At 41.3% G+C, this 14067-nt stretch overlaps 1 protein-coding gene across 1 annotated transcript in view; it reads right to left on the bottom strand.

Annotated features, from left to right (window-relative positions):
- Positions 1–13732, bottom strand: part of setd3 (SET domain containing 3, actin histidine methyltransferase) — a 163721-nt gene extending 149989 nt beyond the window's left edge. The window contains exon 1 of the mRNA XM_043697136.2: positions 13689–13732. The gene's annotated coding sequence lies outside the window, so the exon portion shown is untranslated. The remainder of the gene's footprint in view (positions 1–13688) is intronic.
- Positions 13733–14067: the final 335 nt, after the last annotated feature.

Here is a 14067-nt window from a genome sequence, read left to right as displayed (position 1 = left end):
AATGAAGGTTGAAATTATATTTATTAATTAAACAAAAGCAAATTTAACACAGCACAATTGAAAAATGTAAGAAAGCTGCTCTCGGTATAATATCTCTCACAGAAACTGCTCTGTAGGCAGCTGACATTGGCACATGTGCAGTACAGCATGAAAACCAGCGCTGACATTGCACATGTGTAGAATGGCACAAAGGCCAGCGCTGACATTGCGCATGTGCAGAATGCAGCTAAGTCTTCGGCGCAGACATCGGTGCATGCGCAGAATGGTGTGAAGATTTCAGTGTGGACATCAGCACATGTGCAGAACAAAGCTCACAAACCGATCCCCACTGGAATCACGCTATTACGAACAGAGACAAGCATTTTCAAAAATACCATTCCCTAATTCTTCAGTGATGTTATAGCCAGATTGCGCTGCCAGAATGCGCGTTATCCAACAACTACCTATAGTTTGGACCTGCATCATTGGCTGCATGAACAAAACGTTTGCCCAACACTTTTTAAAACGGAGACTTACGCCCTATTGGAGATTCCTATTCCAATACCCATGTTTCATTTCTTTTCTCTACAAATATGGACTTTCAGATCAGAAAAGTTCCAGAGTTAGTATTTCAAAAGAACAGCAACTTCTTTACATTATGCTTAATCTTTAATATCTTTAGCTGCTTTACAAAAAAAAATTTTATATTACTTCTCTGATTTTCTCATCCTCTTAGTACCTCCATATACACTGTCGTGCTCATAAAATGTCCATTCAGTCACTATTACTTTGCCCTGCATTAGCTGACTAAAATGAACATCAGCTCTTACACAGATTCTTGCTCAAATGTTCCAGTCAACTTTTTAAAAAATTTCCAAACATCATTCTTAGTCTGAGTTCTAAAGAGAAGTCATATTGGGCTCAAACCATTAACAATGTTTCTCTCTCTACAAATGCTGGCAGATCAGAGTTTTTCCAGCATTTTTTACTTACCTTACTCTCCTTGTATCCGAAACAATTTTAAAAGTAACAATTTTTCATCAAATCAAATGTTATTTCAAAAGAATCTTGGTAAAGCAGACAAGAATAAACTCTTGATTGTGGGGAGGAAAGTATTATTTCCCTGTTTGTACCCATTTACTTGGTTTCGGTTTAACATGGGAAGTACACACATATTCTCTCAATGAAACACACAGTACAGTTTGTAAACTGTAACGCAAGGAGTCAAAATCAAATCTGGTTGAACAGAACCTAACAACAATTAATTATTGGGAAGAACAAAGCCATTGTTGTCAGTCCATGTCACAAACACCAAACCGACCAGCTGAGGAGCAGCCCACCCAGACCTACTCCCCTTGTAACTCTGCATTTCCCATGGCTAATCCACCTCGTCTGCACATCCTTGGACACTATGGGAAATTTAGCATGATCAATCCACCTAACCTGCAAGCCTTTGGATTGCGGGAGGAAACCGGAGCACCCGGAGGAAACTCACACAGACTCGGCGAGAATATGCAAAGTCCACACAGACAGTCGCCAGAGGGTGGAATTGAACCAGGGTCCCTGGAACTATGAGGCAGCAGTGTTTACCACTGAGCCACCATGCTGCCAAGCACAGTGTCATACTTGTCCAAGATGAGTTCTTCATCACAAACACACACAATCATCAAAACAGTGTATTCCCTGTAACATTAAAAGATTCTGTCCTGGCCTCAACTCTTTGACTGTGGAAATCCTCATCCATAAAACTACAAGACACAGGAGCAGAAGTAGACCACACAGTCCACTGAGTCTGTTCCATTATTCACTAAGGTCAGGGCTGATCTGATAATCGTCACCTCCATTTTCATGCTTTATCCCCATGATCCTAGATTCCCTCACTGACTAAATATTTGTCTCAGAATTGAATATACTTAACAACCCACCCTCAAAAGCTCTCTGTGGTAATGAATTCCACAGATTGACCACCCGCAGAAAGAAATTCCTCCTCATTTTTGTGTGAACTGGGTGATCCATTAACTCTAACTTTATGACCTCTGTTCCTAGACTCTCCCACAATGGCAAACAACTACTCAGCATCTGTCTTATTATTCCCACTAAGAGTCCTACAAGATCTTCTCTCACCAAAACTCCAATGACTACAGGTTCAACCTACTCAACATCTATTCATAAGAAAATCCCTCCATAACCGAGATAAATCTGGTGAACCTACTTCGGTTGCTTCTAATGCAAGTTGATCTTTCCTTAGGCTAAGCAATACTGTTCGTAGTATTGCTGGCATAGTCTGACTACTGCCGTGTACAGTTTTTGCAAAACCTCCCTACTTTTATACACTTTTCCCTTTGAAAAAAGCCTACAGTTCGTTTGCCTTTCCCATTTCCTGCTACTCTTCATGCTGAGATGTACAAACTCAAATTCTCTCACTTTATATTTCATCTGACAAGTCTTTGCTTACTCACTTAATCTGTCTGTATCCCTCTGCAAACTCTGTTATCCTCACACTGTGATTTCCCACCTGTGTCATCTGCAACCTTGGCTATAGTATTCACTTCCCTCATCCAAGTCATTAACACATAGAGTCATAGAGATGTACAGCACGGAAACAGACCCTTCAGTCCAACCTGTCCATGCCGACCAGATATCCCAACCCAATCTAGTCCCACTTGCCAGCACCCGGCCCATATCCCTCCAAACCCGTCCTATTCATATACCATCCAGATGACTTTTAAATGTTGCAATTGTACTAGCCTCTACCACTTCCTCTGCCAGCTCATTCCAGACAGGTACCACCTCTTTGTGAAAAAGTTGCCTCTTTAGTTTCTTTTACATCTTTCCCCTCTCACTATAAACCTATGCACCTCTAGTTTTGGGCTCCCTAACCCCAGGGAAAAGATTTTGTCTATTTATCCTAAGCATGCCCCTCATGATTTTATAAACTTCTAAGGTCAGCCCTCAGCTTCCGACACTCCAGGGAAAACTGCTCCAGCCTGTTCAGCCTCTCCCTATAGCTCAAATCCTCCAACCCTGGCAACATCCTTGTAGCTCTTTTCTAAACCCTTTCACGCTTCACAACATCTTTCCAATAGTAAGGAAACCAGAATTGCACGCAATATTCCAACAGTGGCCTAACCAATGTCCTGTGCCACAACATGACCTCCCAACTCCTGTACTCAATACTCTGACCAATAAAGGAAACCACACCAAATGCCTTCTTTTTTATCCTATCCATCTGCAACTCCACTTTCAAGGAGCTATGAACCTGCACTCCAAGGTCTCTTTGTTCAGCAACACTCCCTAGGACCTTACCATTAAGTGTATAAGTCCTGCTAAGATTTGCTTTCCCAAAATGCAGCATCTTGCATTTATTTGAATTAAACTCCTCTGCCACTCCACAGCCCATTGGTCCATCTGATCAAGATACCGTTGTAATCTGAGGTAACCTTCTTCGCTGTCCACCTCCAATTTTGGTGTCATCTACAAACTTACTAACTATACCTCTTATGCTCACATCCAAATCATTTATATAAATGATGAAAAAGTCATGGACCCAGCACATGTTATAAATAATTGTGGCCCAAGCACCAGTCCCTGTGGAACCCCATTACAGGTTGACACTCTTCTACCAATTTGTGTTGCAGACGTTTCGTCCCCTGTCTCGGTGACATCCTCAGTGCTTGGGAGTCTCCTGTGAAGCGCTTCTGTGATGTTTCCTCCGGCAGATACATATCACTATAAATGCCGGAGGAAACATCACAGAAGCGCTTCACAGGAGGCTCCCAAGCACTGAGGATGTCACCTAAACAGGAGACGAAACGTCCGCAACACAAATTCCCAGCTCGGTGAAAAGAACCACAACAACGAGCACCGAGCTACAAATCTTCTCCCAAACTTTGAACCCTTCTACCAACTCTTCATCTCCTAGCCAATCTTTTATTTGTGCAAATGTACTACCTCTAACACTATGTGTTCTTATCTTATTAAGTAGCCTTATGTGCAGTACATTATTGAACACATTTTGGATATTCAAGTACATTATTCCTACTGGTTCCCCTTATTCTATTTGTTACCTTCTCAAAAAATTCTAATAAATTTATCCAGCATGATTTCCCCTTTGATAGACTTCTCCGAATAATAGATTCTGAAATATTCCCAATGATATTATGCGAACTGGTCTATAAATATCTAGTTTTCCTCTTTCCCTTTCTGAATAAGGGTGTTACATGGGATTTTTCTGATACTCTTGGATTTTCCAGAATCTAAGGATTTCTGCACGATTAATACCATTATCTTTGTAGCTACTTACTGTCATATCCTAGGGTACAATCTTTCAGGTCCAAAACGCCTATCAGATGTTAGCCCCATTAATTTCCTTAATACTTCTCTGGTGTTAGTTACTGAACTTATTACAGCTCCCCATTTTGTCCTTGATAATTTTATGTTTTTGGAAGTTATTAGGTGTCCTCGATCATAAATCCTTTACAGTTACCCTTAAGTTTAACACAATTATTTCCAACTCAAAATTTCTTCCTCTTAAACTGAATGCTAAATTCCACCATGTTATGGTTACTGTTTCATAAGGGGCCTTTTAACTCTGAGATCATTTATTAAGCCTGCCTTATTCCAAATTGCCAGATCCAAAGTAGGCTAATCATTAGTTGGATAAACAACACACTGGTTTAGGAAACTGTCCCAAGTACACTTCAAATTCTTCCTCATTATCTCCTGATTTATTCTCTGTTCTACCATGTAGGTGTTATTAGGGGGCTTATAGTGTACTCCAAACATTGTCTTCTTCCTCTTGTTATTTCTTCCCTCCACTCATACATAGAACATAGAACAATACAGCGCAGAAGAAGTCCGTCAGCCCTCATTGTTGCACTGACCTGTGAACTATTCTCAGCTCATCCCCCTACACTATCCAATCATCATCCATGTGCTTATCCAAGGATTGTTTAAATCTCCCTAATGTGGCTGAGTTAACTACATTAGCAGATAGAGCATTCCACACCCTTACCAGTCTCTGAGTAAAGAACCTGCCTCTGACATCTGCCTTAAATCTATCACCCCTCAATTTGTAGTTATGCCCCCTCATACAAGCCGACGTCATCATCCTAGGAAAAAGACTTTCATTATCAACCCTATCTAATCCTCCGATCATCTTGTATGCCTCTATCAAATCCCTTCTCAGCCTTCTTCGTTCCAATGAGAACAGACCCAAGTCTCTCAGCCTTTCCTCATAAAAGACCTTTCCTCCAGACCAGGCAACATCCTGGTAAATCTCCTATGCACCTTTTCCAATGCTTCCACATCCTTCCCGAAATATGGCGACCAGACTGTACACAATGTTCCAAATGCGGCCGCACTAGCATTTTGTATAGTTGCAGCATGATATTGCGGCTCTGGAACTCAATCTCACTACCAATGAATCCGAACATACCGTATGCCTTCTTCACAGCACTATCAACCTGGTGGCAACTTTCAGGGAACTATGTACATGGACTCCAAGATCCCTCTGCACAACCACATTACCAAGAATGTTTCCATAGACCCGGTACTCTGCCTTCCTGTTATTCTTCCCAAAGTGAATCACCTCACATTTGGCTGCATTGAACTCCATTTGCCACCTCTCAGCCCAATTCTGCAGTTTATCCAAGTCCCCCTGCAACCTGTAACATTTTTCCAAAATGTCCACTACTCCACCGACTTTAGTGTTACACAGATTCTAAATTTTCCAATCCAAGAGCATTTCTTGCAATTGTCCTTATTCCATCCAGTATTAACAAAGCTACCCCACAACTCTTTTCCTCCTGCCTGTCCTTTTGAAAAGTCATATAACGCCTGAATATTTCGTTCCCAGTTTGAAATCCTTGTAACCATGTCTATAACATCATACCCATTAGTCATTTTTTCTGCTCTTAATTCCTTTATTTTAAGTAAAGAACCATGAATTTTGCCTTTTTGTCATTGTTTCCCCACTGTATTTGCTGCTTGGTTTATGTTGGCATGGTCTGTTCCTTGTGTCACATTCTGGGTATTATTAATCTAAATGACTTCCCTGCAATATGCCAGCTGCTTTTGCTTTGTAAGCCTAAGTATCTGGTCCCCAGGATTTTTGCCCCATTGGCTTAATTTGCTGTCTATGGTCCTACTAATTCAATTCATCAGGACCCTCAGCCCTTCGTGGTTCAAGTGAACCCTGCTCCACTAGAATAGCTTCCTCCTAACTCAGTAGCCAATCAACTGAAATCCATTTCTCCTACATCAATCTTTGAGCCGTGCTTTTAACTCCTTGACTTTATTATGTCAGTTTGCCAATGGCTCAGGTAGAAATCCTGAGTGTATTTCTTTTTATCTTTGAGGCTTTGCTTCTTTCAGCAGAAACTCTTTGCCAGTCCTATGGCAATGTCACTGATATCACCGTGGATGACGATGTCAACTGGATCCCTCACTTCCCACTCCAAGTTCCTCTCTAATCCTGAGATGTCCTTAAACCTGGAACCAGGCAGGCAACATAGCTTTCGGGACTAACATTCACATCTGCCGAGAAGAGCATCTATCCCCCTAGTTCTACCATCCCTATCATGATTATATCCCTATTGCCTCCTCCCAACAACTTGAATGCTTCCCCTGTATCGTGGTACTATGCTCAGTTTAGGAATGCTCCCTGTACTCCACACTCTCATTCGTACAGTTAATAAGAATTTTGTAACTGCTAGACAAATGCAGGAACTAAGACTACCAAAACTACCCCTTGAGTCCCATATCTGCCTCACCTGCAGTCACGTGCTCCTGTCCCTCATCACTCCAAATCTGAATTACAGGATCTGATGGGTGTGGCAGGCTCTTGGACCCAAGTATACAGGTTACTTTCCTGTTTCCTGATGTGGTGCAAAGTCTGCAGCTCTGCCTCCAGGACCTCAACCCAGATCCGAAGATGCCCGAGTTGCAAACATATGCTGCAAATATGTTCACACTGGATTACTTTTGTGTCCACCAGCAACTCTTGTACGAGAGCAAATCTATTATTACTATCATATTTTATTTAACATGTAAGAGACAGAGGGTGGTGGTGGTGGAGAGTTGCTATTCAGACTGGAGGCCTGTCACCAATGGGGTGCCACAAGGATCGGTGCTGGGTCCACCGCTTTTCACCTTCCATATAAATGATCTGGATGTGAATAAAGGAGATATGACTAATACGTTTGCAGGTGACACCAAAATTGGTGGTGTAGTGGACAGCAAAGAAGGTTACCTCAGAATACTACAGAACCTTGATCTGGTGGGCAAATGGGCTGAGGAATGGCAGATGAAGTTTAATTTAGATAAATGTAAGGCGCTGCAGTTGGAAAGGCAAATCAGGGTTGGACTTATATACTTAATGGTAAGGTCCTGAGGAGTTTTGCTCAACAAGGAGACCTTGTAGTGCAGGTTCATAGTTCCTTGAAAGTGGTGTCACAGGTAGATAGGACAGTGAGAAAGGTGTTTGGTATGCCAGTCTTTACTGGTCAGTCCATGGAGTATAGGGGTTGGGAGATCATGTTGTGGCTGTATAGGAAGTTGGTTTGGCCATTTTTAGAACACTGTGTTCAGTTCTAGTCTCCTTGCTGTAGGAAGGATGTTGTGAAACTTGAAAGGATTCAGAAAAGATTCACAAGGGCTGGAGGGTTTGAGCTATTGGGAGAGGTTGAATAGGTCAAGGCTATTTTCCCTGGAGTGTCAGAGGTTGGAGGGTAACTTTATAGAGGTTTATAACGAGGGGCACGGATGGGGTGAATTGACAAGATCTTTTCCCTGGAGTGGAGGGAGTCCAGAACTAGAAAGCATCGGTTTAAGGTGAGAGAGGAAAGATTTAAAAGGAACCTATCGGGCAATATTTTCATACAGAGGGTGGTATGTGTATGGAATGAGCTGCCAGAGGAAGTGGTGGAGACTGGAACAACTACAACATATAAAAGGCATTTGGTGGGATAGGGTTGAGAGGGATATGGACTAAATGGGACTAGATTAATTATCTGGCCGCATGGACAAGTTGGACTGAAGGGTCTGTTTCCATGCTGTACAGCTCTATGACTCTATTTGAACTAACCACACCAGTCTCATTTATTGTCATTTTTAATGCCATTGTCATATTATACCTAACAAATTTTTATTTAAAAAAATTGAGAAACAAAGGACGAGAGACATAAACATAAACCTTACTTTTACTTTAAAGATAAGATATACTCGCCATTCCTACTCACCAAACAGCTGCTTTTTCTAGGAAATGAGTGTTGAGCAATATAGCCAGAACTTAGAAATGAAAGTGCACAGTTCAGAGATGCAACAGATAAAGGTGAAATAAATAAAATTGAGAAAGAGAAGAAAAAGACTTTTAAGAGAGGTGAAGGCTCAGGGTAAATAGTGTATGAAAATTACAGTATTGTCTGACAGTCCTGTCAACAACAAAACGCAGCGTCTTGAATGCACTCTTTTGCAAGGTCTTCTCTTCCTGCTACTTTCAATAGACATATAAAATTTAAGCTTAGCTATCTTCTAGTCATTAATTTTCTCTGCACACAACATTCCCTTCCCACTGTTTTAAACACCGATGAAATCCTGCAGTATGGGCCTGACATTTGTGGGAAAAATTATCATGCTTACTCAACACCACAGCCAAATCTCAGTCCCATTATAATGCCAAAGCGAATCTCCTAAAGATGCCAGAAGCGCACCAGATGGCGGCACAGTGGCTCACTGGTTAGCACTGCTGCCTCACAGCACCAGGAAGCCAGGTTCAATTCAATTCTAGCCTTGGGTGACTGTCTGTGTGGAGTCTGCATGTGTTTCCATCAGGTGCATCGGTTTACTTCCACAGTCCAAATACATGTGGATTGGCTGTGCGAAATTGCCCACTCTGTCCAGAGATGTGGAGGTAAGGTGGATTAGCCATAGTAATGTGCCCTGAGCCATGGGGGAGGATCTGCATTGGACTATCCTTAGCAGGTCAGGTCGATGCAGACTCAGTGGGTTTCTTTCCACACTGCAGAGATTCTATGATTCTTAGAGCAGACCAAAGTGACAAGTTTCTATTTGCTTCAAAAGACAATGCTTTTTTACTCAGCTTTTTTCAAGTGTTCGCTAGTATTGTCAAAACAGCAAGTAACAATCCAAATTGAAACAAATTGCATAGCTAACATTTAAAGTCAAAAAGGTCTTACCATAAAGTGCAAAATATTCAACCAAAAAACAGCATTTTTAATTGTGCAAACATGCTGCACAAACATATTAGCTGCATTTATTCTCGAGTGGCAGGAAAAGCTTTTGTAATGCCACAAGTTGGATTCACTCTGAGCTAACAAATAGCCTGTCATTTTTTTTTAATTCATCAGCCACATAATCCTGTAGGCCAAGTAGAAAACAGAAGTATTGTATGAAAAAGCAATGACAAGAAAATAATAAAACTATAAGCCATAAGGTCAAAACTAGAGCAATCTACAATGGCCATCAGAACCATGAAATTGGATTGGTGCCTTACAAACATTCCAAAACTATGTGTTGCCTTAACTAAGTTACATTCTGTGAACACTTCCGTTGTATGCCTATTTTGTGGACACCCAGTATATGCAATGTTGCCAGGGCTGTGTCTTGTTTATACACAAGATTTGGAATCAAGGGTTCATAACAGATGTAACCAATCATCTGGTTATGAAGAACTTCCATGCTTGGTAAATAGCAGCCATTTACTAAAACATATAATGCTAAAACATGATGGTAAAAACAAGATAATTCATTGCAAAAAGTTGTGTACTTCGTGTCATTGCTGCGCATTTTTCAGTGATACATCATTACACATTGGAATGACTTACACTCAGTCTTGGATGCAGCACACATTTTCACAGCTAAAAACAGATTATTTGGAAATGTTTAGAACCTATCTGTATGTAAACTGACTGCATGTATCCTATATTATAATACTAACTATACTTCCAAAGTAGATAATTAGCTTTGAAGTATTATGGGATATCCTTCAGGAGAAAACAACACTTTATAAGTGCCAGTTTCTTCTTGTATCATCTGTCTGGGCAATATTGTAAAATTTTGTTTTCTTTTCTTTATTATTTCTTGGGATGTCAGCATTATTAACAAGACCAACATTTGTATTGCATTTCTAACTGTCTTTGAATTGAGTGGCCTGCCGTAGGCTGTCAAGTCACAATACAGCCAGACAATGTTAGGACGGCAGACTTCCCTCCCTTAGGGACATTAATGAACCAGATTTATTAACTAGAATTAAATTCCACAAACTTCTGTGGATGAATTAAAACTCATATTCCCAGTAGCAATGCCAATTACATCACGTGACTCACTTTTTAAAAACAAATTCACTCGTAGAACATTGTACCTTTGCATGAAGTGTATTAGTCTGTAAGCGTTGAACCAAATTAAGCATATTTAAGCTAGTTGTAAGAAAGTTTTAACTTTTCAAACAAACAATGCTCTTTTATTTTCTTTTTCTAGCTCCCACACTTGGATACTTCTCTTTTACAAATTCAAAACAAGGTTTCAGCATTTCCCATCTGCCATGTTTTGCAATCTCTCCTACAATGATCTGGGAAAAAGTTAAAAATCCTGAATTATTACTATGACCCATAACATCCCAATCAAGTATTTATTTCAGGAATATCAGAGCAAATACACCTCATTGTTATTTTTTTTTAAAATGATACACAGGAGAAAAAAGGATATGTTTTGGACTGCTTTCAGACAGGGCATTGACCTACTGTGATCGTGTGATCTCCTGTGTAGTAAATACCTATGATTCAAATACAGTTTGTTCTTTGGCTTACCACGAGCAACGGATCGGGTTTAGTTATAGAAAAAGAGATTGCATCCATTCAAATTGCAGATGTATTTTGATCATTCTAGACATCTAGGCAACCCCTTACAAAAATGTAAGACAGTAGACAGTAACACCTTCAAAGTCTATGAATACTCAGTAGTTCTACGAAAACAAAGTGCTCAGTTAATCATAATATGTCCAGCAGCCCTTTCACATGCATGTTTCAGAGAAGATATCTCAACATATATGCTACATAAACAGTTGTCTAGACTGGTCTAAATAATCAGTTGAACGCTTTATTGTAATATTATCACTACCAACAAGAGATACTGTAATTTTCAGTAAAGTTACAGTACTACTCTAAATCAAGGATTGTCTGCTGGTATCCAAAAAAAACATTTCCCCATCAACCTACACCACTAAAAACCAATTAAAATTAAGTTGTTGGCTGCTGCATCAGTCAACACTTCAGAAGACACAGAGCAGTATAGACCACCAAACATTAAAAATAAACTTACATATACGCATCTTCAGGGCTTCTAGACATCTCAAAACACTTTACAGAAACTAGTTCATTAACTGCAATGTTGGAAACACTCATGTTTTGCCGTGGCATTTGACCTATGTACCGCCAAAACAGAAGTGCATCCTCTGGATTCAATAAAATAATCATCTCAAAAACACTAGTGTCCTATTGGAATAGGTCCACCAGTATTCAGACAAAGCCCCAGCAAAATTAACTTTGGTAGACTAACCACTGTGGCCCAAAATCACCTCCCCATCAATTCACCTCCCCTTAATTTTCAAATGAGAATTATTCCAGTGGAGGCCAACGAAAACACTTCAGAGTCATTACGAAGCTCTCCTTAAAGTGCAGTAGCATTCATGTTAATATTTGTGAGGGTTTTCTAAAAATGACTTAAAATGGCAATAATTGATCCAACAAGTGCTTTGACCTACATGTCAAGAACCAGTCTGTTCAATCACATAAAGACCCATGGCATAAACTCACGAGCCTGAATAGATATTATCTCGAATGATGGGACAGCTAACAACAAGGACAGTTGTCATGCAAGAAATACAACAACTGATTTGTTCAGAGTAAACTGCGCCACAAAGAACAATGTGCTAACAGACAGATTATTTGGTTTGTGCTGTTACCTGATGGATAAACATTGGCCAGGGAGAACATCCTTTCTGTTGTCCGCAATAGTACAAATTTTTCATCCAAAACAATTTACCTCTAAGTATGCAGCACTCTATCTCTATTGGCACCGGAGTGTTAGCCAGATTATTGTCAAGTTCAAAGTTTGGGTGAAGATTTGTAGCTCGGGTGCTCGTTGTTGTGGTTCTGTTCGCCGAGCTGGAAATTTTTGTTGCAAACGTTTCGTCCCCTGTCTAGGTGACATCCTCAGTGCTTGGGAGCCTCCTGTGACACGCTTCTGTGGTGTTTCCTCCGGCATTTATAGTGGCCTGTCCCTGCCGCTTCCGGTTGTCAGTTTCAGCTGTCCGCTGTAGTGGCCGGTATATTGGGTCTAGGTCGATGTGTTTGTTTATGGAGTTTGTGGATTAGTGCCATGCTTCTAGGAATTCCCTGGCTGTTCTTTGTTTGGCTTGCCCTATAATGGTAGTGTTGTCCCAGTCGAATTCATGTTGCTTGTCGTCTGCGTGTGTGGCTACTAAGGATAGCTGGTCGTGGCGTTTCGTGGCTAGTTGATGTTCATGGACGCGGATCGTTAGCTGTCTTCCTGTTTGTCCTATATAGTGTTTTGTGCAATCCTTGCATGGGATTTTGTACACATTAGTTTTGCTCATGCTGGGTATCGGGTCCTTCCAACTCACCAGAACGAAGGACCCGATACCCAGCATGAGCAAAACTAATGTAGTGTACAAAATCCCATGCAAGGATTGCACAAATATTATATACGACAAACAGGAAGACAGCTAACGATCCGCATCCATGAACATCAACTAGCCACGAAACGCCACGACCAGCTATCCTTAGTAGCCACACACGCAGACGACAAGCAACTGAATTTGACTGGGACAACACTACCATTATAGGGCAAGCCAAACAAAGAACAGCCAGGGAATTCCTAGAAGCATGGCACTCATCCACAAACTCCATCAACAAACACATCGACCTGGACCCAATATACCGGCCACTACAGCGGACAGCTGAAACTGACAACCGGAAACGGCAGGGACAGACCACTATAAATGCCAGAGGAAACACCACAGAAGCGCTTCATAGAAGGCTCCCAAGCACTGAGGATGTCACCTAGACAGGGGACGAAACGTTTGCAACAAAAATTTCCAGCTTGGCGAACAGAACCACAACAATTATTGTCAAGTCTCAAGTACCTTTAATGGAACTTGTACCCCGCACCGTTTGATCAGGAGCAAGATGACTACACACCAATCGTGAGTTCATAATTTAAATAACAACTTAATACTTTGCTATGCATCAGACAGTGCAGTAAGTGGCACTCTCCATTCACGTTTAAAACTGAATCACTCTCTCCATGAGTCTACTTCTTCCAAATGGTTTTATATGCAATAAACTGCTAATAATTCGCTTAAAAGCCAATAAAAACATGTCTACTCAGTCATGATTCAACCTCACACTTTAACCCTGATATGCCCAATGTCTGACTCTGAATATGGTGGCAGAAGAAGAGGGTTTAAATGATCCCTGGCACAATAAAAGTATGCAATGGCCAAATAAAGGGTTAAGGCTCTGTAGGCCCTGCCTGCTCCATCACTCACTCATGTCCTTCTGCTTAGATACAACAGCGCAGAATAAGCTGGGAACCAAACGCGCTTTACACGGACAGAAATCAATCGTAACAAAAACAAATAAGCTGAAGGAAGAGAGCATCTGAGTAACCTGAACACCGCAGTAGTTCGATGAAGAGAAAATGAATCGGCAGTCAGAGCAGATTGAAAAAAAAACACTCCAGCCAGGCAAGCGTGAATGCTGCCTCTCAACCGAACTTGATAGCGATCCAAAGCACCTATCCTTTGCTGCCTTGATTGGTCACCCATCGCGAGATCGCATGCCCATTGGTCTTCAGTATCGTCAATCAACTGGCCTGCCGCCCCACCCATCCAGTTTGAACCGTCAAAACGGCCCCGCCTCTTCCCTTGACCCCGCCCCTTCCCCTCCGCGGTTACCGCCGATTGGGCGAATGACACCGGGCCCGCCTTCCCAAGGCGGCTTTCAGTAGGCTTGGGGTGGCCGTCAATCATGATACGTTCCCGACGGA

This window comes from Chiloscyllium plagiosum, unplaced genomic scaffold (genome assembly GCF_037043375.1).
Source record: "Chiloscyllium plagiosum isolate Xiang-an unplaced genomic scaffold, Cpla_swu_hap1 HiC_scaffold_8, whole genome shotgun sequence".
Classification (NCBI taxonomy): domain Eukaryota; kingdom Metazoa; phylum Chordata; class Chondrichthyes; order Orectolobiformes; family Hemiscylliidae; genus Chiloscyllium; species Chiloscyllium plagiosum.
This window is presented reverse-complemented; position numbering and strand designations above follow the sequence as displayed.